The sequence below is a fragment of the Xenopus tropicalis genome, chromosome 2 (assembly GCF_000004195.4).
Source record: "Xenopus tropicalis strain Nigerian chromosome 2, UCB_Xtro_10.0, whole genome shotgun sequence".
Lineage (NCBI taxonomy): Eukaryota > Metazoa > Chordata > Amphibia > Anura > Pipidae > Xenopus > Xenopus tropicalis.
In genome coordinates, this window is record NC_030678.2 from 133,222,249 (window position 1) to 133,245,244 (window position 22,996).

The window sequence follows — 22,996 nt, forward strand, 5'->3', positions numbered from 1 at the left end:
TTTCCCATAGGCATGCAATAAACAGTGTCGCGTGATTTTGGCTGCAGATATTTAGGCTGTATCTGTATCTGTATAACTTTGAAACAAACCATTAAATAGAAATGTCAGTCCCTTTGTTTTAGCCAGCTTAGAGACATGCATAATATATATTCTTTAATTAAAAAAGGTGATACAAACCCTTTTATGAAAACATGTTGGATGAACAAATTCAATAAAACCAGCACTAACAAAAACAGACAACATGTTATATCTTTACTAAACAAAGTCATGGAGAAGTGCCTAGGTGGCTACACTGTACCTCTAGCTGGTATTGCAATTCCTAATACACAAGTTGCTCAGAAAGCTGAAAGAAAAAGCATTTAGCACAAATAGGCAAATACAATATCCTGATAGCCCCTGTCAGATTAATGTAATTTATTAAATGGGATTTTAATACAGTAACTATTATTATAATGGGTAGAAGAGGGAAGCTTTATGGCTGTTAGGACTTGGCAAAAACGTCTCCAGACTAAACCTGGCAAGAGAAAAAAGATTTAAAAATATGCAAAAAACTATCAGTCTGTCTGCCATGTTGCGGCGTCTTTAGTCTGGCTGGATATCTCAAGGCATTGGTAAAATGATCTGCAGACACGGAGCCCACAATGCATTTATGCAAGGCCACTAAAGCACCTATGTTCACCCAATATGGACAGATTAAGCACTGCCCCTCTGGCTCATCCAGGGTGCTGGCTCAAATATTGCTTTTCATTGGTTTGCTGTATCCCTTGGATGGTGCAGTGGTACATCATTTTGAAACAATATTTTCATCAGCTTTAGTTCCCTTTAAGACTGAACCCTATAGGCAGACTTATGAGCACCTTCAGCAAAGGGAAAATGGAAAGCCATCATGAATGTCTCAGTACGCACCACAAAATCTATATTGCTGGAGATATATTTGGATTTTAGAAGAAATCTGTGGAGGTTTTTATTTCCCTGTCTTTGATACACATGACTATTTGCACTTCAAATATATTTTAAAATTCACTTTGTTGGGATTTTGCACTCAAGTCATTAACATGCATTAGCTGAATCTTGTACTAAAGCTTTAGAAGCAAGTAAATAGCTCTTGAAGTAATGGGCATAATGTACAAGGAATAAAGGCAGATATGCAAACCTACAATAAAAACCAAAAGTTCATATAAAAGGAAATTCTTTACTTGTATTTAATAGTAAAGGCTGGTACTGCAGTGCAATAACAGAATACTTTTATATTCTTTCAAGTAAACCAGTACTGTCATGTTATCAGTACAGGTATAGGACCTGTTATCCAGAATGCTCAGGACCTGGGGCTTTCTAGATAAGGGATCTTTCCATAATTTGGACCTCCATACCTTAAGTCTACTAAAACAATCATATAAACATAATTTAAACCCAATAGGATTGTTTTGGCTCCAATAAGAATTAATTATATCTTAGTTGGGATCAAGTACAAGGTACTGTTTTATTATTACAGAGAAAAAGGAAATCATTTTCAAAAATTAGAATTATTTGCTTATAATGGAGCCTATGGGAGATGGCCTTGGATTCCGGATAAGAGATCCTATACCTGTACTGAGTGGGGATTCTTTTGTAGTAAAAACAATATTCTTTTAATAGGTCCTCCAGTATCATGTGACCATACATATAACGAGAAGAGAATAAAATGTATTTTACATAAGTAGCCATGGTAGCATAGCAGTGTTTGTTTAGCACTTTCTGTTCTCTGGGTGTGACTCTTTAAATAATGAAGCAGGAGTCAGGTCTCCTCCAGGTCACTGAAATCAGCTGGCTTGTTTTAGGAGTCACGGCCAAGAGCACAGACAGCAATTACACTTACATATTTAAAATAGCTGAAATAGCCTCATTAAGGCATATTTGAAGGCTGCTTACAATTATATTTTCTTTCGCTATGCAAAAAGCAGTTTATCAGTGAAGGACCCAATTAAATGGGTTAGTTGTAGGTAGGTGGGCTAAGGAGTTCATTTTAGGCAATGCCACATCATGACATACCAGGCAATATAATAAATGTAATCCCATAGATCATAGACTATAATCTTATTAAAATAGAACTAAACTTTGATTATTAGTTTAGTGACTATAAATTCATGTTACATGCAATGCACTTCCTTAAGCTAACTTAGGCAAAAAGATGCAAAATTGAGAGTACATCGACACTATTTAAAAAGGTATCTGCATCCATTCTTGCTCAATTTCTAGGGCCAATGTGTATACAGAGATGCTAGGACATTGGAATTACCGACAGCCTGATCCTAATAGTAATTCCAAGGTTCCCTTGGTGGCTCATATAAGTCAAGTAATTCAAACGCTAAGGCTGTTAGTAACATCGCGTGCCAGAAGTAATACATTGCATATACAAATGCAGAGGAAATCCATGTGTCGCTTGTGGTGGTGAATGCAACTTAGCAGGCACCCACAACAGCAGTAACATTTTGGTGGGAAAATTCTGCATCAGGGCCAGAGCGAGAGGTAGGCACATGCTAGAGCGATGGAGGGTGGCCTGCCTAGTGTGCTTTTCAGCTTGGTCAGCACTGTGCATGGTGGGTGAGAAACAACATTTGTACTACATTAATAAATTGAGCCCTTTGGTTGGGCCCCATTATTTTGTATAAATTATGACCTTCAGTTTGTGGGCTTTCAGTTGTAAATGCAAAGTTCCAGCACCTGAGACTGGCTCCACTTAGTTACTGAGGGGAGTTGTATTAGGTAAGCAAATAAAAATAATCCATGGTTGCTGCTCTGCGAGTCTTGTATGGGGGGCCCAAGGAAGGAAATGAAGAAATCAGATGAACCAGTAATTTGAACATTTTCCAGCCAAGAACATATACTTACTGCTAGCATCAGCACTTACAAATATAGTTGTGCTTAAATCACCTTTTCTGAACTTCATTCCTATTGTTCCCACTGTTTGTGTCATATCTCTGAGCAGTACTATTGCAGAGTATGAATAAATAACAATATTCATGGCAAAGCTAGCTAAACTGTGAGACAATTAAAAAGTGTGTAATGGGGAAAGCCTACTCTTCTATTCTAATTACTCATGCTGCAAACTAAACCACTTGGCCCAACGAAAAAAATAATTTCACTATTCCCAATAAAAATGCAAATGATCTGAATGAGCGACTGTTGTACTACTGTTGCTTTCCATGTGCAAATGCATAATTAATAGAAACTTTAACAGTTGGGTTTTGATGCCCACAGCAACACAAATCAGACAGAAGCATAAGAATCTAAAATGAGCACCATAGTTTCATTGACATCTCTGGATAATCTTCCTTTATTGCGAAAGATATTTCTAAAAGATACGTTAATATAAAATATTGCCTTTAGGGTTTGCCAATTTTCTGGAAGAAAATAGCTTCCTTTTTATATTTTCATCTTTCTGGCCAATTAATAACATTGGCATAGAGTCGACTATTACAGTTCTGTGGCTTCCATTTTCAACGATTGGATTTGTCCATAACTTATTGTATTTATGCTTTGATAGGTTCAAATTACTTAAAATGGATCTATCATAAAAACAGAATATTTAATATAAGCTTCATCTCATGAGGAACTTTCCAAAAAAAATAAATCCAACTCTCAGGAATCTGTCTCTCTTCAGAGTCAGAGTCAGATTCTTTTTTTGTTACTTGAACTTTATTGTAGAGAAAAAAAAACATAAGAGACGGATTACTGCAGCAGATCGGTATGCAATCAACAAGTTGCATTGCCTTGTTAGGGGTTCCATAAGTCCATAGGTGAGATAATGGGTGTGTCGGGCGTTGGTGTCCAAGGGCATATTTTCATGGTCATCATAGTCAGATTTTGATGAGCTTAAAGAAAGCTGCCAAGCAAGTATTGTGTTTGAATGACCATTTACTGCTTCGACTGTAAGTAGAATCCAATGGGGTACTGATTACTCCACAGTACTGCACAGCAAGATTTTTCATTTTTTTACATTTATATGCAGAGCATAAGTGAATTCAGAGGCAGCTAACAAGAACTATACATGTAATTAGCGGACTCCCATGTTGATTACCTTTGTTGAACTACTTCTCACTGTGACTGTGTAAGTAGAAGTCTGGGGGCTCAAAAGGATTTAGACCCTCACAGTGTCTCCATGTGTCTGTTTCTTTTTTATTGTTGCTGTTGCAGCAGCAGCATAAAAATCAGTTGTACAACACAGACAGGAGACGGGGGGGGGGGGGGGTAAAGGAGTGAGAGAGAGTGCCACACTCACACTCATATTTATCCAAATACATTGGTGTGTGCTCCCTTTGCCTAGACAATATATTGCTGTCTTTTAAAAACAATCGACTCTGACGAAAAGCTACAGGCAAATTGCTAAAAGTCAAAAACTGAATCTCAGAAATGGTTCATGATATTATGACCTGTATAAAAGCTTTTGAAGCTTTTATATGGTCATGGAACTCCTGTGACTTATAATATCCTTATATTTTGCAAAAGGAGGTACATTATATACTATATGTTACATTATTTATAAAGTTTCTTATTTCCAAGAGATAAAGCTTATATTACATTTTTAGTTTCAAGACAGTTCCCCTTTAACATAGTTTCTGGTTACAAAGCAGCCATAAATCAGAGATAAACTTCAGAAGTTCAGTTTTGTTGTGAGTGAGGGGCTAATTTATTATAGGCGGAACTGGGGAAGGATTCCCAGCACAATCTGTTTTTATCAAAGTCTTTCTGACTGTCAGATTAGTGCTAACCAAATGGCACATTTATCATTAAGCTGATCGAAGCTGCCAATTCATCCAAATGTATTCAACTGCTCTGAGCAGACATACGCATTAATTTCCTAAGGGTATCATACACAGCACACACAGAGTTTACTAACACCTATCCAAATCATTAATCCCTAATGCAAACTGCATACATGGATTAACAATCAGTCCTATATTCTTCAGTTTGTTCAAGTGTGGAAAATGAATAGTTAAATCTTAAACTATTGTTAACTCTTTTACAAGTGGTATGTGTCAGTACCAATTGTAAAAAGTTAATGCTAGATAATAAATCAGCCCCACAGTCATATAAAATTGAAGCATCTTTGCACCAGAGAATAATCCTGCTGGATCAATTCACGTTGCATATGTTTTGCTTTTATGAATATGTATATTTCTTTTACCAAAGCAACTACTGAACTTTGAAACATAAGATTATGCATATTTTATAACACCAATTGATACAAATGAAAAATATATTTCCTGACTGATACAACCTAGAAAAGCATTGGTCTCTGTTATTCACATGGATGAGCTGGGAAACCAATTCAGTAAATAAAAGGGAAGTTACCAACATAAAGATATTGTTCTAAACAGCCACAGCTAGGTATACAGAAGCACAGAATAGTTAGGGTGAAGACAGTCGGGCCGATTAGTCGCCGCGATTTTTAAATATCAGATTGTGGCTATTAATTGCCACGGAGAGAACAATAGCAGTTTCTCCCACACCACATATTTCTTTTGTGGCCCTTCTACTTTTCCATATGGAACTCAGTGCTGCTGCAATTAGTCGCCACAATCTGATTTTTGTCTTCACCCTTATGGATTTATGTGGAAAGGTAGTATTATTAGTATTAATATATTGCATTCTCTATATCCTCGACCTTCAATTTATGCATGAAAATACAATGTTCCCAAATTCATTTCAATCAAAACATTATTTTTTTCCACTTGAATAAAAATATTTTACATGTACTAATGTAAAATTGCACACCCGTCACTATAATTACTCTGCAAGCATGACATATTTCTTTTTGCACTTAACAACACCTTAAGTAACATGAATTAGCGATTTCACTTAGTATTGGGAAAGCTGGAGGAATGAATGAATTCTGATTAATGCTTTGCTTAGGAACACCACATGCTCTCTGCCTCATACTGTACCTTTGTGCCAGGGCTGCATATGCTTCTCCCTGACGAATGCTACTCTTCCTATTATGGGTTTAACACTGTAGGTTTTATTTATAGGGATAATGAATGCTAATCATGTCACTCAGTTCTTTATGCTGCACAATTAATTGGGGTTAAGAGCTAATTGCTAAGTGACACTTTTCAACCAAGTACACTAGGGCAGGGTTTGGGTAAGTGAAAGAGAGCATCTACCTTGGGTCCCCTTCATAAAGTATGGTAATGCATTAAGGCATTAGGTTACTACTGCACATTAGATTCCAGCCAGGGCATAGTCTGGAAGTCATTTCTGTGTTCTCCCCATGGCTCTGAAGGCTTCTTCCCACACTCCAAAAACTGAAGGAAGGTTCAATGGCTCTAAATACAGTAGACCATAGTGTGTTTCTGTACGTGACATTGACTTTAGACTGTAAGCTTGACTGAACAGGGACTGAATTATGAATACTCCAAAATATGTCAGCTCTGTATAAAGGACAGTACAGTATATGTTTATATAAAGTATAAACAGATTAAAAACTAAAGGTTCCCTTGACATTGAAAGGAGGTAAAAATTTACAGAAAGCATGGGATGTACAACCTGCAGCCTCCTAGCTGCATTGAGCTATCGGTGAGATCATGGCTGATTTGACAGAACATGACCGTCCCCACCTCTCAGCCCTATTACTGCCCTCTAGCAGCAGACCCAGCAGGATTGGGGTGAATTGCTGGTGTAGAGAGTGCTGTGGTGTTTTTCTACGTAAAGGTGGTCATACACAGGAACATGGCGCTTTATAAATAAATGTTAATGTTAATGTAATGTAAACCAAACGAGCGGATCTTCTCCTGATTTCGGGTTAATTTGATCGCTTGGCCCTAGGGCTGGCATAAATCTGACGGCAAATCAAACATGCCAGATCGAGTTCTGGATGATTTTAGGCCCGTCGGGGGTGCCCATACACAGGCAGATAAGCTGCTGAATCAGTCTAAAGACAGATATTGGCAGCTGAAATCTCCCTGTGTATGGGCACCTCTCATGTACCTCCTGTTTTTATTTAAATACATTCATTGCTGGCAAAATTCTTATAGCTAAAGTAATCAAAGACATAATAGCCTTGATAAGAGTTAAACTGAATTAGCCATTCATGCATATCACATTATAATTACATATGTTCTTAAAACACATTTCTTTTCTCTACTAGGTAAAAGAGATGCTAAAAACTGGTGCAAGGCACTTAAGTACTGATTTTAATAAAGACTTTTATCCATTACAAAAAAAAAACACATTACAAAAACCTATTAGTAATATTGGCAGCAGTTTATATTCCATAACCATGTGCCTTTGCTCCCGGGCTAATTAGTCACATCAGGCGACAGTAATGAAAATTTACAGTACAGATGTTTTGCGTGGTTTAAAGTCTGAAAGGGTCCTTATGCACAGAGGTTATATTAGTCATTGCCGCTGCTGACTGAAAGTCTGCCAGGTTTAAAGAAAAAAACAAATTACTGCTCTTACATAGTTCTTTAAAAAAAGCATTAAAAGCTTTAGAGATGGAGTACTTTGGATCATCATACCTTATGTCTGCTAAAAATCATTTAAAAATTGAAATAAACTCATTGTTTTGTACCAATATGGATTCATCTTAGTTCCCATCAAATACAAGGTTCTGTGTTATAATTACAGAGAAAATTGTCATCATTTACATCATTTTTTACATTATTTGGGAGATTTATCAATCCACAAACTCTCCGAATGCATTTTTTTCGTAATGATCATTATGTTTGCGACATTTTGTCGCCGACTTTTTCGTATCTTGCGCGAATTTTCCAATGCTGTCGCGACTTTTTTGTACTTTTTTTTCGACAAACTTGTATTGTTGCACGGAGTTCGAAAGTTTCGGATTCATTCAAGCTTCGGTATCGTGACTTTCCTTGGGCCGGGTTGGAGCTGCAGAGTACCATTGAGCCCTATGGGAGACTTTCCTTGGGCCAGGTTGGAGCTGCAGAGTGCCATTGAGCCCTATGGGAGACTTTCCTTGGGCCAGGTTGGAGCTGCAGAGTGCCATTGAGCCCTATGGGAGACTTTCCTTGGGCCAGGTTGGAGCTGCAGAGTGCCATTGAGCCCTATGGGAGAATTCCTTGGGCCGGGTTGGAGCTGCAGAGTGCCATTGAGCCCTATGGGAGACTTTCCTTGGGTCGGGTTGGAGCTGCAGAGTGCCATTGAGTCCTATGGGAGACTTTCCTTGGGCCAGGTTGGAGCTGCAGAGTGCCATTGAGCCCTATGGGAGACTTCCTTGGGCCGGGTTGGAGCTGCAGAGTGCCATTGAGCCCTATGGGAGACTTTCCTTGGGCCGGGTTGGAGCTGCAGAGTGCCATTGAGCCCTATGGGAGACTTTCCTTGGGCCGGGTTGGAGCTGCAGAGTGCCATTGAGCCCTATGGGAGACTTTCCTTGGGCCGGGTTGGAGCTGCAGAGTGCCATTGAGCCCTATGGGAGACTTTCCTTGGGCCAGGTTGGAGCTGCAGAGTGCCATTGAGCCCTATGGGAGACTTTCCTTGGGCCGGGTTGGAGCTGCAGAGTGCCATTGAGCCCTATGGGAGACTTTCCTTGGGCCAGGTTGGAGCTGCAGAGTGCCATTGAGCCCTATGGGAGACTTTCCTTGGCCGGTTGGAGCTGCAGAGTGCCATTGAGCCCTATGGGAGATTTTCCTTGGGCCGGGTTGGAGCTGCAGAGTGCCATTGAGCCCTATGGGAGACTTTCCTTGGGCCGGGTTGGAGCTGCAGAGTGCCATTGAGCCCTATGGGAGACTTTCCTTGGGCCAGGTTGGAGCTGCAGAGTGCCATTGAGCCCTATGGGAGACTTTCCTTGGGCCAGGTTGGAGCTGCAGAGTGCCATTGAGTCCTATGGGAGGATTCCAAAATCATGCACAGAATGATCAAAGTCGGAACGGTTTTCCCGCCGTTTACGATTGTTCAATATGAAAAAGTCGCGGTGGCGCCTAAAAAGTTGCGCAAGATACGAAAAAGTCGCGGTGGTGATAAAAAAGCCGCGACCTTCAGAAATTATCGTATTCAATCCGAATTTTTCCCATTCAGGATTCAAACTCGTGCTTTAATGAATTGGCCCCTAGGGCAGATGGCTCATCCATCAGATAAGAGATCCCATATCTGTAGCTTATATTTTTCTGCAGAATTATGCAAAGTACAGGAGGATACCTATGTTGACATATTTGTATAGTACAGGTATATCTCTGTACAGGCTATGGGAAAGCCCAGTCTAGTTCCAAGGCCCATTAAAGGTCCTGTTCAGTTAGCATTGAGGTGATGGAGGCATAAAGGAAGGGTGTGGCTAGCCAGCCTAAGAAAGAAAGTTGCAGTATAGGCAAGTGTGAAATAATTAAAAGAAGTTTGAATTTGTTATACAGCAGTGCTTGATATATAAGGGGTGTTATTTATGTTACTTGTTCTTAGCACCCCTTACCTGTAAAAGCACAGAGACTGGGTATTTCTGTGAACTTCTGAATTCCATAGACTTTTTGACCTATCAGTGTTCCCCTCTTGGCCTGCTTATCTTTCCCATTATACTGTTAAAAAGGATTTAGTCTTCTCGTGGCTTCTCTATTTCTTGCCCATTACATGTTCTTAGTGAGGTGAAAGATGAATTCTTAATGTTATTGTTTTACTGGGGTTACATCTAAGAATCATATCTTATTGTTTGTGTGGGTTAAAAATTTGCAAACCAGGGACAGTAATTTGGTATCATAAAGATTTCAAATTTCAACCCATGCACTGTAAAAGCATAGAATTTACAATGTTTGTCAGGTTAATCATGGCATGTCCTCTGCTGCCCTTTGGAACATTAGCAATGTAACTTGATTGGACCCTTCAGGAAACATATTATTGTATATAACTGCTTATGCACCTGATCATTAAATTGAATTTGTATAATAGGATGAAGCTTTATTCTGTCGTAAGAAAAATCTAATGAGATTTTCAGGTTGTGTTTGAGCTTCAGACGACTGTAATTAGTCATTAGCCATTTCCTTAAACATATTTATATGAACTTGGTGGTTTAATCATTTCATTGTCTAGTCACAACACAGTAATGCTCAGTGGGATTTCACTTTGCCACTTTAGTATTAGTGAATAAAACCCTTTACTTTATATGCTGAACTAGTGAGCTTTATAGTGAGAATGTTATCTGTAGGTAGACGTGTAACACAGAGAATCATAAGAAAGTAAAATGAGTGCAATTGATTTACAGTCTGTGTAACATACAGTATTAGGTCTCATTTAACATCTGTAGATACAGCACTAACACCTAAACTGGGTGCAGGATTGTGCTCATTAAAGGACAATGAAAGGTTAATATAAAGTAAAAGTAAGTCTAAAGGCATTCTTTTTAAGTACTTACTGCATATCTAAATTCCCACATCCCTGCTTGCTTCTCTGAGATATGGTGCTGGCAGCCTACAGCAGTGTGAAGCCTACAGTGACATCACTGAAATCTCTCTCCCCTTCCTGTAGGTGCCAGCGGCAGCCTTCCTATTCTCTGAGCATGTGTGTAACTTGATCCTGTCTCCTGTTCTGAGCTACAAATACCCACCAGTAAATCAGAAGAGGATCTGGCAGAGGGGAGGGGGGAGGGAATGAAACACACATACAGTATGAAGCAAGGAGGGAAAGGAAGGGAGAATACCTTTTTAGAGATGGCTGCCTGTTCTAGAAAATGTGAAGTAAGTGTGACTGAGTAAATATTTGATTAGGTGAGCCAAAAGTGTGGCGTTTTTACTAAACAATAGGAGGACTATTGGGCAGTATGCTTTTTAAATTTTGACTTGCATTCTCCTTTAAACTGATATCCACAGCGCTGAACCTACAGATGTTAAATGAGACCTAATATGTTTGTACATGTGCCTACACTCAGGGCCATTTTAATAAATGGGCAAATGGTGCAACTGCCCTGGGCCCCCAGGAATGGGGCCCCCATCATCTGTAATGACTGAGGCAACCCCCAAAAATGCCAGACCCCTCATTTTATTCAGTGTAACAATGTTCCTAAAGGATATATTTTAATTAAAAGCTGGTATTACAGTTTATCTTTTCCCACCATCTTTTCTGAATCTTTTTCTATATTTCGTGCCTTATTGTACTCAGGTTCCCCTACTGGTGGGAACCCATTGCCCTAAGCCCACTGGCACCTTAAAGTGGCCCTGAGACACTCACTCAATGTTTGTTCATTTGGCTTCTGATTGTAGTGTAGAATTGTACTCTACTGGGAGCTGCTGTGTTGCTCCCTTCCCATTGTTCTGCTGCTCGGCTGCTGGGAGGGGGGGGGTGATATCACTCCAACTTGCAGCTCAGCAGTAAAGTGTGACTGAAGTTTATCAGAGCACAGGTCACATGGCTGTGGCACCTTGGGAAATTAAGAATATAGCTAGCCCCATGTGAAATTTGAAAATTAAATATAAAAAAATCTTTGTATTTTTAAAAAACAGATTTCAATGCAGGATTCTGCTGGAGAAACTCTATTAACTGATGCATTTGTTAAAAAAAAAAACGTTTTCTTGACAGTATTCCTTTACGTTAAACACAGCCACAATTTTTAACCAGATATCATTCCCATTTAGCAGCAATGGACAAAACAAGATGTTGCATACTTACCCTAAATCACCTTTAGTAAATACGTCTATTCTAAATAAATCAGGGAAGATATGCACAACGCCTTCCAGTAAATAAAGGTGGCCATAAACATTCACATTATAGTCTTCTTCCTACGAACGTTCGGATATTGATTATACGTTTACATTCAATAATCTAAAACTAACATTAAGATTGAAATTGTAGGATAAAGCCCTAACAATAAGAATAACAATCGGAGGATGTTCTGAACATGAAATAGTTGGCAGACACCAATCGTATGAAAGTGACTTTCTGGAAATGCATTGTAGGCCCCCCAAGGATATCGTCAGATACACAATACATGCGCAGATTTTATTAACCTACTTTATACAAAGAAAAATGTAGTGCTGCTTCTAAGGAACAAGCAGTTTAGAGCAGGAAATGGGACTATTGTGGGATGGAAGGATGAAACAACCCATCAGAAGGTGAAAAAGCATTCTCTCTGCATTGTGCGCTTTTGCATGTTCGGTCACACTCCGGTAACTCCCCTAGTAATATGAATACATTTCATATTAAAAGAGCGCATGGATTCTAAATATGACAGCTGCGCCTGCTAAGACCCATACGTTTTTCTGTCAAGTCGGCATATTTATACTTACAATATAAAAAATGAAAAAAGAAAAATTAAACATTTTGGCAAAATAAGAAGTGAAATGCATCCTTTTTCCAAACAAATCATCCAGCTTTCAAACAGTACTTAAACATGACTCATACGTTGTATTATCTTGCTGGGAATTATGCCTAATTAGGTAACGAAGGCGTCGGAATTAATTACTGGTAGTCACAAGGAAAAGATGGTTCACAAAACTAGTTCAAAATCATTATAGGCGCCATTGTATTTCTCTGGCACCGACTTCTAAGAAAAAATAACATTACATGCAATTGTAAATGCTTTATATAAAAGAAAAACTTGCATCAGAGAAAAATGTGATTTAGATATTAGCTTAACCAGAAAGCTATGGGCTCTAATTTGTTTGGGGCCCTTTATTTTTTACTACCAAACACCCATGTTGCCCCGAATGAATAGCCCTGTTGTAGGAAAAATTGTTTTCCATACCAAGGTGTGGGCTAATAGAGCCTATACTCCAGTTGGGGGGAACAATACCACTTTATGCAAAAAATACTCTTTATGAGTGCTATGATACCCACATCAGAAGGGAGCTCCCTTAGACATCACATGCATTAGCATTACAAGTGAGTCCAGGGGCTCTCCCATTAAATGTATATGACTAAACACCCGCATTGGGTGCTCCCTTTGCAATTTAAATAGTTTCATGAGCTCACAAAATATGTCCAGATAAGAATTTGTCAATCCTGTTTCATTTCTTGTAGTGTTTATACACCTAGAAAAGGTAGTCAGAGGTGCAAGTTAAGGATAATGGGAAATGTAGTGCAGAATCACAGGGGACCTGCAGGATTTCAGTGCCTCGATATACCAAAGAATACTTCTCCCAATGGGTTTCTGCCAAATGAACACTAAATTAGTTATAGGGAGGTTAAATAGTTAGCTAATGTACACTACCATTAATTTATAGTCTAAAGAAGATGTCATGCCAAAGTATAATTCAGGTAACTGCTACAACTTTGACCATAAAGGAGTGTCATGATAACTTGTTCCCTCATTAATCTTTTAGGCTATTACCAGTAGACATCATGGACTGTAGAAAGAAAGTAAATGCACATTTCTACTTGCTTTTGTATTAAACATTGTTTACATCTCAACAAAGCTTTTAAGGCCTCCATCGCTTGGGTTTGGGTGTTGGAGATATTGACAGTTCAAAGTATCATTCTTTTATTCTTGTTTTACAAAAGGGCAACAGGGTGCATGGCCTAGGGAGTATGGTATAGCAACGCCTGGGGTGTCCAACTTGGAACTGAAATATAAATTATTCACACAGAGAGGACTATTTATTAACTATCATTAGTTTATACAGGTGGTAATGAAGTAACTTATAGCAATGCAATTCCAATCTTTGGGTATTTGTGATCAGCGCTGCTAACATTTGCCAACTCGTGGGAAATAAATGTGTTTGACTAGCCTGAACACCCAGGTCTCACAGTTTTGTTTTCCAACACAAGCACTATGCGGGCTAATGTGCCTAAAACGACTTTTCTAAGAATTAAATTAATCTGGTGCAAGGCACAAAGAATGTAGTCCATGCTAATGATTTGTGGGTTTATCTGATAAATTTAAGTTGTGCAGGTTTGGGGCACAAAAGAGGAATGCTTCCGCCTTCAGCCTGGGCACATTTCCTTTTCTACACTGCAATCCTTTCTTTTTCATCAAAGTGTTCCCCTCTTAGTGATGGCCCTCCATTACTACACCAGTGGGTTCAGGTTGAGAGAAATGTAAAGTTTCAGGTTTGGGTGGATGAAGGTTCACTAAGGACAGGATAGGTTGAAGTGCGGCTGATAGATTTTGTGACCTGCACATACAGGTGCAAGGGTGCCCTGTACCTAATACTTAACTTAAGCAGGCATTCCTTTAACCTGGAGCACTTTGTGTCCCCCGAAGCATGTGGGGGAGCCCCTGTCCCATTTATATACCCAACTCTTTGTAGTGCTGCTAAATGCAGGCAGAGCTGCAACCATTGACACGCAGTCACAGGTCTGGACTAGCATTCAAAATAAGCCCTGCCTGGCATTTCAGGTACACAGATCCCAAAACAGCCTCCAACCAGCCCAAACAGTGACAGTCACCGTCTTTTTGGTTAGTTAGGTCTAATAATTAAGACAATCCGAGGCAGGTACAACTCACAGGGGGGTAAAAGCAGGTTGCTTTGCCTGATTCTGTAATTTGCACCCTGTCCCCCTACCCATGATAAGCAAGCCCTTAAAAGAAAAGGAGATTTTGCTCCTCTAGAAATTCTTTCTATTAAAACAACAGCTGTTTTATTACAATAGTTTAGTTCATATTGCCTTTAACAACCCAAAATCAAATGCACTTTAATTTTACTAAAATCTCACACAAACAGCACATTACATCTCCCTTTCAGACATTTTAGTTGCTTCTATATAAATACTTTGCATACTGCAGACTTGTGATGACGACAATATCCATTTATATACAATAATATACATTAAAAAGCAGTCCAGGGTATCCAAGATGTCCAAGGTTTCCAGTCTAATGCACAGATATTCATCTCTTTCTCCACATCTAATGAGTCTTTTCACTTTTAATTTCTCTCTTTCAGCGCTTTGCTCCAGCTTTCTCCAGTTCCTCTCTGCAATCTGTTATTTTGGCAGTCATTACACTGAGGAAAGGATTATGGCAAAGTGACAAGAGAAGGGTACTCAGCGAGCCACCAAACTTCCCCTAACACTATGTGCAGAAAATGAGAGTAATAAATATTTCATCGCTCACTTTCATTCCCATAGTTGACATCTGTCGAGTTTTAGACCTAAAGAGCTGAAGGTTCATTTAAAGGGCTAGCAACACACACACAATAAATATGAAGATTATTTGTCTTTCACTGGCATATGATTCTATAAAACATTTTCTTTGAAGCCAAAGTCCTGACCTTTTTTTATTGCAAAGTGGCATCCATTGAAGAGGTTGTTATAATAGAAAAAATAAAACTGGGACAGTTCTAGATAAGTCTTAAATACAATTATTTGATGTGATAAATGTTAAGTGATTCATCAGGGAAACAGTGCAATATGGCAGACCCTTCTTTCTGTTGTAATAATTGTTCAGCTGTTGGTCCTTCTGTACTGCCAGGGCTCATGAAAGTTATACTGGCTGGGCTTAGTTATACCCTCATTAATTTCTCTAAAACCCACATGGCTAGATGGCTCTGTCCATATCGTTACTCTTCTCTCCAATCCAATTATTTTCAGTCATAACCAATATCAATTGAAGTTTCTATTTTCCACATTCTATTGTGCAGCTAATTCACCAACGGCATGCAGCACTAAAACACACAAACACACTCCCCAGAAAATGCTTTCTAAAAGACTTTGTTTGGTGTATATCAGTATAGCCCCATACATTTACAGATCTGCTTGTTTGACAAGTGGATCTATGCCTATTTTTGCCACCAACATTAGGGGCCAAGTCAGGTTAGTCCAATCATTGATCAATTAGGAGTCAACAGTCAAATTCAGTACAGGATTTGCAAACATGCCAGATAGATATTGGTTGGGAAAGCCTACTAAGGGTTCAGTATTTCTAATTAGAGGCAAATTAACTATAGCCCTCTAGCTACTGCTGAAGTGCAACTCCCAGTATCCCTTTGACATCTGCAGTGTCATAGTGCCTGTTGGAGTAGCAAAAGTTATCCTGATAGGCCACATCTTAGGGCTCTGGCACACGGGGAGATTAGTCGCCCGTGAACAGGGAGATTTGTCGTGGGTGACTAATCTCCCCGTGTGCAAGAGCCCTTAGGCTGATTATAGCATTTTCTTATTTACAACAGATAGCTATGTAGGGTTGCCACCTGGCTTGTAAAATACCAGCCAAGGCTGGGGCCAGTATTACAAATTTATTTGCAATGTATTTGCTGGTAAATTTGTAATAATCTCTTGTTCAGCTCCCAATCACTACTTCCTTTTTCCCTCAATTTCCCCTGCCCCATCGTCCTTCCCTTAGAAACTGGATGGAATTTTTTCAGAAAAGATGTGACACCTATTACATTTAGCACTGTCTACATTGGATTGTTTTAAGACCTATGTCTTAAAACCTGTCAGGTCCACTGGTTGGCTCTAGGAGGGTAAGACTAACAATGGGCAGCTGTGGAATGCTGGGACGTTTAAAACATTTGGATGACTGCAGTTTGCCCATATCTGATTTAAGCACTCAGACTGATTGGAAGATATACCTTTATTATGAAAGATGAACTGATATCTTCCAGAAGTGGATACACGCCTATTATTAAGCACGGTGATTGTCGGTTCATTTAAATAAAAGAGCACAGACATCCTGAGTTCCAGATAAGGAAATATGCACGCTATCAAATATTGCTTTAGCATACATGTCAAGAATCCATCAATGGTATTAAAGTGATGGCCCATCATTCTGATGGGCCGCAAAACTGAAATCATTATTCCTGCAGCCTTGACAGCAAAGCAAAATTGGAACTGCAAATACAGTGATTTAAAACCCCAACGGCAGAAGTGAGCATTTCATTATATGTGTATCATATAGCAGCAGCGCACGGAAGGGAAAAATCAAGGCTTAATCCTGATAGCTGAGGTGTAATGGCATTTCAGTGTGTGCACCGAAGATGATAGTGCAACAGCTGTACTCTGCTGAGCATATACATTACACTCCTCTCTGCCTAAACACACAGCCATGTAACCAACATCATGCAGCAGATCACTGTCAGGGAATTTCACTCAATTTCATTCAAAATAATTTATTACAAACAATGCAGTAAGTGTTCTTCCATACAGTTAGGTATTATATAAAAGTAATTCAAAGCAAAGTTAATAGGCCCAGTCCCTAATGAACAACCATACTAAAAGATACAGAAACTCTGTGTACTGCCTTCTCTGTGTGATCATAACAGGGTCTTAATATATCAAGTGTTGTCGTTTTTAAATAATGATGCAGTCTATGGACTAAAATGTATTTTTTAAGTAGTTTGAATGTGACTGGTTTATATAGTCTTTAAGCCTGAGGGAAAAAGCAGCAATCTCTGGGTGGATTTAGTTCTGTACTACACTGAGGGGCAGATTTTGAAAAATCAACCTGTAGAATTCGGTGGGTATCCCAGCAGTTCCAATGTATCAAAGTTACTTACACTTTCCTGACTGTCAGACAGAGCTGGAACTAAGGGACGGCAGAAGAGGCACAACAGTGAAGGGGCACTGGGCACATTCCTCTTCTGCCTTTCACTCTATGGGAGGGGGACACAACACCAGAAATTGCCCCCCATTCAAAGTGAACAGTAATTGCCATTATGTGCTAGAATCAGTTAACATGTGCTTACACAGTGAAAATAGCTTCTTGCAGCCCCAGGTGCACGCTGTACCCACTGCCCGGGCAGATAAATTCAAAAATGAAGAAAACAGCAGCACTCCGGTTGTTTTGAAAAATGTGAATCTTTACTTAAGTGCCAAAGGCACTTAAGTAAAGATTCACATTTTTCAAAACAACCGGAGTGCTGCTGTTTCCTTCATTTTTGCCATTATGTGCTAGGCACTGTCAAGTCACTGTCAAGGCATGGTGCTACATGTTTGAGTGACACACGCATTTCACGTGACAATCCTGAATCAATCCTTGACCTCACCGCAGCCTACTTTAAAAGCTACTCACTAGCCTTGCTCTTTCCAAACACAATTTCTCTTTTGTACTAAACTTCTTCTGTGCATAAATACTGGCCCTCCAATGTCAGCCACTATCAATATACTATGGATATTGATCAGTTTGGGATTCTAGCAGGATTGAAAATTTTATCTGCCTATGCACCTTGCCAGCCAGTGTATGGTGCGTCAGCAGATGAGGAAGTTAAGAGAAGCCACTTCCTGCTGGAGGGGCAGTACCTAGGGTGGCACTGGACCTAAACACAGTGCCGTCTGTAGGCTGATCAGTTGGAAAGTAAAAGGGCATCTAAACCCAGAAAATTAAGTGATTTCAACTTACTCAGAATGCCTTTCTGATCACTTTTTAAAATCAAATTAATTTTCTATTTTTAGCAGCTTCTGATTGCTAATAGCTTTTAATAGCTTTTTGCTCAGCAGCTTCTTTCAGATTCAGAGTCTACATCAATGCATTTTTTGGGTTTAGATCCCCTTTAAAGGTGCTGTTTGCCCCTTTGCAAAAAAACTGCCTTCAGGGGAAGCTGTTGAACTATACAATGATTCATATTTATTGTGATATTTCCACTGGATATGTTTGGCTGTTAGTGAAATGCTAATTCATAAAACACACACTGTCTTTATCCGGTCATAATACAACTTAAATACAAAATTAGCTAATCCATATTCACTTGCCTTGGCACCAATTTTGGAGTCAAATCCTTTATTCGTTGATGAAAAGAATCCACTAAAAATCCAGCAAAAAAAAAAAGAAAACATATTTGTTAAACAGCTATTATCATAAATTAATAAAAGACCTAGTATAGCAAAAGCAATCTACACTAAAGGATTAACTAGAACACAACATAAAAAACATTCCACATAATAGATACAATAATATGGAACCGCAGCCATTTTATCTGCAAGACAAAGATGCCATAAGCTTCTTATTTGTCTAATATGCCATAAAGAACCAAAATGTCAACATCTTTTTTATTGTATGAAATATTGTGCTGTGTGCCTGATAATATATAATAATAATAATAATAATAATTTATTTTCATATAAGAAGAGTTGTGATTTATTTTTCCAGGGGAAAAAAACAGATTTAGCAAACTTGCCTTTAAGAAAAGGGAACCATTTAGTAGCTCTTAAGCTCCTGCCACACATGGCGGATTCTCATCCTGCGGATAAACACAGGCCAAGGATCTGCCCCTATGCTCCAAAAGCCCATTGCTTCGGCCTTGGTGCAGGCACACAGAGGGGATTTTGGCACGTAACTGTATACTCAACCATGCAGGGAATCTGCCCCGTGTGGCAGGAGCTTTATAGTGCAGCAAAGTAACTAACAAAACTCCTAGTAATAGTTTATCATTGGGAAATCCAGCTGGAACCCTGGGGATAGATACAATCCTACAAAAGATTTTTATAACCATCAAAGTGCCCTAAGCCAGCAGCACTGGGGTCCTGTGTTGAGTTCAATTACTCTAGAGCAGTGTTTTTAGACAATTACTTGGTTCAGTCCCTTCCTTTATGGCCCAACTTCTGCACCAGACAAGGTTCCATATATATTGTGGTAGAGGTACCAAAGAAATTATATATATATATATATATATATATTCCAGATAAGTGGAGCAAATAGATAATGTCAGATATGATGAGCCCGAGCCCCCCAACCAAGTGTCCCACAATTAGGGAATCACCACTCTAGGGGCACTATCCACAAGGGGTTTTATACTCTTCCTTTGTCTGTGTGGGTTTTCTTTGGGTGCCTGAGACCTCATAAACAAATAGCATATAAACTAGAAGAGAATATAGTTAGATCTTGTCTCACTGAATGTTGAAAATTGAAAGAAAATCTCAGTCGCATAAATCATAATCTTTTGAGTTTGTCTTTTTCTTTCATTTTTTCAATGTAATCTCAGATAACCCACAGAAAATGCCACCTACAGATCATCTCTGTGAATAAATAAGGAACAATTTTATCAGAATCTCACTTCTTAATCATTGTTGTAAAGAAGAGAAGAAACGTAACCTTTCAAATAAGAGGTTTTTTTTGCCCCGAGAAACTAATAATATGAACAGTAAAAAAGGTTATTATCTTGGATAAAAGTACTTTGTCCCTGTGCCAGCCGACATGATCCTAATGAAGTCACGTTATATTATTGTGCAATACATATCTGGGTGCCAGTTGGTGCACTGACTAAATGCTATGCAAAGGCTGTGCAATGCAATCTCAGCCCCCACTGAGCTAATATGTGCATCTTTCCCTTCCAGGAGGGCAGCCTGCTGCATTAATGTGAATGTGATTGACATATGCAGTAATAGCCGAAAGATGAAGTGATATACTGCCTTGTTCCTTACACGAGCAAAAGGTTAACGGCAATTTGGTTCTTTTCCTTATAGCATCTTCTTTCTTCCTCTAATAGGTTTCTGGCTCAGTGCAATGTCAAGGCTCATTTTCAAAACTGAAGACATATTTCTTGCGGCTGACAGATGGTAGGTTCTTTGCTAGTTATAAAAATTTCTTCCCATTTTTACTTCTAAGTGATATAATGTTGCTATGTTCACAATATCCACTAACCATTCATTTAGGGCAATTTATGTGCAGTAATGTACTAAGGAATATATCTGTCTCTGTGCAGGAAAACATTTATAATAATGCTATTAATATTAAAGGGCAATTCATTCTCCTCAATAGAGGGACAGCTTCCGGTAGAGTTATAATATGCATGTGCTTAAAGGCATACAGCCAAAAAACTACTTTGTGACATAGTTTTAGGAAAAGATGTTTTCCTACTTTTGTCACTTAAAAAGAAAGTTCAGCTAAAGCAGAGTAAACAGGAGCATTTAGCTTTTTAAATGATGTAAGAAATCTAAACTGCTGTGACATAACATAAGAAAACATGTGGTGGATCCGCTTGCCTATGCTGCACCATGTGCCTGTGCTAAAAACTTCAGTAACTGCCTGAGCGCGTGCAGACACAGACCAGACATCGGCCTGACAAACATCTGCTTTCACGTTTTTTAGGCCTGCACACTGGGAATTTGCAACAAGATACTGTATATGCACCGTGTGCTTCTTGCCCTTAGATTTGCCTTCTAATTTTTCACAAGGTTGCACAGGCAGTGGTGTGGGCCTGGGTCATCAGGGGCCTATGAGGGCTGGTGCTCCAGGTTTTCTTCAAGTGTCCCTCTGGCCCAGTCCGACTCTGGGAGTGCTTACCACATACCCCTGCCGGTACTTCTCTTCTTCAGAAAATGCATTGGCCCAGAGTACTTTACTTGCAAGCACTACACCACCATTTTGTTCCATCATAGGTATCCCCTGCTGCGCCTGGGTTAGTGCATACACAGTACAGAACTTTATCATGGATAATATGCACAGGGGATTCCTGGAACACAAAAGAAAATAGCATCATGGCACTCACAAGTCAAGTTCCCTGGGCTTGTGCATATTTGAAAAAAAAGGAGCACTGGCCCGGGTAAGAGGTAAGCAACTAGCATCTCTAGGGGTGTCTAGCAACTTGACACCAGCCAAGAAACAAAAAAGTAATTCTAAGCAACTTTCCAATATTGTAATCAACAACTGCTACTGAAAACAGTGTCCCTTGTAATTCCCTGCACTACTGGTCCAGACTACATATACCATTTAAACAATGTCAACACTCCTCCAGCTGAGAACTGTGCAGGGCAGATACTAATTACATTTTCAAATACATTTATAATCATTGAAACATTGGAACATTGCTTGGAAATACATTTTCTTTGATTCCGCATATTTTATTTGACCGGTGTTTCCCTATAGGTGATTACAATGCAATACGGATACGTAGTTTGTAGTCTGCTCCTACTATTTAATTTTTAAATGAGTGCATGATATTTTAGAATGGAACAAGGATGAAACAATGTGACATGACTTTCTGGAATATGTGAATATTAAGAATAGCATGTGATACATGTACACCCCCTGCACAGTTATAAGTTTCCCACCAGGCCCAGACTGGGATTCAAAATAGGCCCTGGGATTCCAAGTACACAGAGGCCCAACAGCCCCCCAGCCCAATAAACAGTGACTGTCTGTGGCATCTTACAGCAGCCCCTCTGGCATTTGCCAGAACCCACAGATTGCCAGTCCAGGCCTGTTTCTCACACATTTTATTTTATATACTCAGTTAAACTAAGGTGCTTAGTGATTTCTGAACAGACTCGCCATGGAATACCATGAAATATTTGTCGGTTTATAATCTCTTATCATTGAATGTGATAATGGGAGATAAGTGTCGCTGAAAACAGTGTTTTATTTCCCTCAGTGAGACACAACCATTAAACCTTCTATGCATTTAGAAAGTGTGTGTGTGTTCCATTACTTCCAACCCTGCAGTCAAGATTTCATGCTTCAGACTTTCCTGTGAATCAAGCTGCACATTCTTGCTATAAAAAAGAGCTATGTAACTATGTAACTATGTTCCTTCTTTATCTCCCCAGAGCCTATTGCTGGAGTACGAGTGAAACACTACTTTGTAAATACCCACATTCCAGAAAATCATTGCTGTAGGATAAGGCAAATGACATGTTTGCTTTTATAGGAACTGCCATGTCTAGCTGTGATGATGGCACTGTACCGCCATGATTTCTGTGAAAAGGTTTAAATTAGTTGGATGCACAAGTTCCACTAAACTGGATGAAAATCACACACTATAAAAAATATGTAAAGGGGCAGTACTGATCCTTATTTACCAAAAAATAAATGAATATTGATTTTAATTATGAAACAACTCTTGTTTTTCTTTCTTACACTAAACAGGCTAAAGTGTGAAGCTAAAACTACTTTCAGTAAACCTCTGTAATAACAAACTCCTCCTTTTCTGTAATCATGAGACACAGACTGCAGCTAAGGTCAGAGAGCTGCCTGTTCCTAAATAGATCATTATTTCCTGTAAAACAAAAAAACTCTACTGATTATTGGAGGAGTGTGGTGGAAGTAGTAGCAAGCACAAGTTAGCTACCCCTTGGCACTTAATTGCTGTATATTTATACTTATTTATTACTATGTTTGTTACTTAGTCTTTATTATTATGCTTGTTTTCCCTGTATGTATTTTTCTATACTGTCAAATTATACAGTGCTGCGAATTGATGTAGCGCTTTAT

General features: G+C 39.1%; 1 protein-coding gene and 1 long non-coding RNA gene across 2 annotated transcripts in view; one reads left to right on the plus strand and one right to left on the minus strand.

The window, feature by feature from the left end:
* Window positions 1-18,605, minus strand: part of enox1 (ecto-NOX disulfide-thiol exchanger 1) — a 163,964-nt gene extending 145,359 nt beyond the window's left edge. Inside the window, exon 1 of the mRNA XM_031897130.1 lies at window positions 18,541-18,605. The gene's annotated coding sequence lies outside the window, so the exon portion shown is untranslated. The remainder of the gene's footprint in view (window positions 1-18,540) is intronic.
* Window positions 18,606-20,265: 1,660 nt separating this feature from the next.
* Window positions 20,266-22,619, plus strand: LOC108645809. Its single transcript, XR_001924098.2, has 2 exons — window positions 20,266-20,343; window positions 22,333-22,619. It is a non-coding gene; the product is annotated as an uncharacterized LOC108645809 (long non-coding RNA).
* Window positions 22,620-22,996: the final 377 nt, after the last annotated feature.